Source organism: Homarus americanus, unplaced genomic scaffold, assembly GCF_018991925.1.
Source record: "Homarus americanus isolate GMGI-L3 unplaced genomic scaffold, GMGI_Hamer_2.0 scaffold21314, whole genome shotgun sequence".
Classification (NCBI taxonomy): domain Eukaryota; kingdom Metazoa; phylum Arthropoda; class Malacostraca; order Decapoda; family Nephropidae; genus Homarus; species Homarus americanus.
In genome coordinates this window covers 3,036,237-3,038,705 of record NW_024720811.1, presented here as the reverse complement: position 1 = coordinate 3,038,705, position 2,469 = coordinate 3,036,237, and positions in this window count along the sequence as shown.

The window sequence follows — 2,469 nt, the reverse complement described above, 5'->3', positions numbered from 1 at the left end:
GGAATATTCGTAGTAGGATCCGTTCGTTATAGCATACCCTAAATATATATATATATATATATATATATATATATATATATATATATATATATATATATATATATATATATATATATATATATATATATATATATATATATATATATATTTGCTTAAATGGAAAATTTTTACTCAAAACAGACATTAGTTCCAGTTACCAGTAAATAGTAGACGCTAGTGACGCCACTAGTGTTTACACTACACCAGCGGTAACATTTGATGACATTACTTGAAGTGAATTTGCCTTTATTTTAAAAAACCAAGGATGGTTGGTAAGATCACTGAGTCAGTGGGAAGTGTCCCATTTGGGGGTACTGGTCTTATACAGCTTAATAGAGCTCACAAGCTACGCTTTTAAATGGAAATTTGGGGAGTTTTATGCACTATAGGCCGAGATATACGGTATGTATATATATATATATATATATATATATATATATATATATATATATATATATATATATATATATATATATATATATATATATATATATATATATATATATATATATATATATATATATAAATATATATATATATATATATATATATATATATATATATATATATATATATATATATATATATATATATATATATATATATATATATATATATATATATATATATATATATATATATATATATATATATATATATATATATATATATATACAGTCAACCCTCACTTTACGCGGTCCCACATTCCGCGTTTCCACGTTTACGCGGTGCTCTGCCAGAACCCAGGATGCTCACATTCCGCGGTGGGTGTACCCCTTTACACGGGTGAAGTATAATTTTTTTATTTAGCTCATAAAATTCATACAAATTATCCGGCCAGAATATAATTTACATTGCTGGAATTCTTACAATTTGATGATCATTTTGAATATAAACATCATAGATTTTGCATTAGACATACAAATTTTAGATATAATGTTTACTCTGAGTAAATATGTTATCTTTTGTGCAAAATATATGACATTTATATTCAAAATATTCCTGGTCTTACAAGGAATCCAGCAATGTCAATTATATTATCCTAACTTTAGTCTGATTTATTATTTATTACTAAAAAGGTAAACAGTCTGGTATTCCCACACATTCATCTGGTAGGGACGGTTGGTGGGGGGTGGGAGGGAGGGAGGGGGACCGGCGACCGACCACCTGGCACCATGGTGTGAAGAATATTTTTTTTTTTATTAACTGAAGATATTTGTTTTAGCTCATAAAATTCATACAAATTCCCCAGCCAGAATATAATTTACATTGCTGGAATTCTTACAATTTGATGATAATTTTGAATATAAACATCATATATTTTGCATTAGACATACAAATTTTAGATATAATGTTTACTCTGAGTAAATATGTTATCTTTTGTGCAAAATATATGACATTTATATTCAAAACATTCCTGGTTTTACAAGGAATCCAGCAATGTCAATTATGTCATCCTAACTTTAATCTGAGGTATTATTTAATACTAAATGTTAAAATCTAGTTTTTTCACCCAACCTTTCTCTTGAAGGGAGGATTGGTGGGGGGTGGGGGGGAGGGTTGGGACGGACCCACAATCTGGCCCGGTTGGAAGAGGGGGGGAGGCAAGGTGGGGTACTTTGATTGACAGATAGTGTCCTGAAGAATATTTTTTTTTTATTAACTGAAGATATTTGTTTTAGCTCATAAAATTCATACAAATTACCTGGCCAGAATATAATTTACATTGCTGGAATTCTTACAATTTGATGATCATTTTGAATATAAACATCATAGATTTTGCATTAGACATACAAATTTTAGATATAATGTTTACTCTGAGTAAATATGTTATCTTTTGTGCAAAATATATGACATTTGTATTCAAAATATTCCTGGTCTTACAAGGAATCCAGCAATGTCAATTATTTTATCCTAACTTTAGTTTGAGGTATTATTTATTACTATACCTGGTTTTCCCCCCAAAATTTCTCAGAGAGGGAAGAGCCAGCGAGTGTAGTGTGAGAAGAGGGGGAGGGAGTTGAGTCCATTATTTGAATGGACATTAACTTGGCGACTGTATTTCTCTATTTCTCTTAAGTATTAATTGTGTGCATGTACCATCATAAAATTAAGATGTTATTTTTACTAGAACATAGGTATTGTGTTGGAAAAAGTGGAGTTTGGGGGTCAGCTGGTCTCTATTTCATTTAATCCCATATGTTATGTTATTCACTTTACGCGTTTCTCACTTTCCGCGGTACCCTGTGGGTTACATTAACCGCGTAAAGTGAGGGTTGACTGTATATATATATATATATGTTTGTGTAATAAATGTATGTAGTAAGTACGTAATCTTTTTCACTCAAATCCTAATGAAACACCACAATTAGAATAGGTGGTAGTTGTTGTATAAACAGTCGGAACACAGTCCCACCACCGAGACGAGGG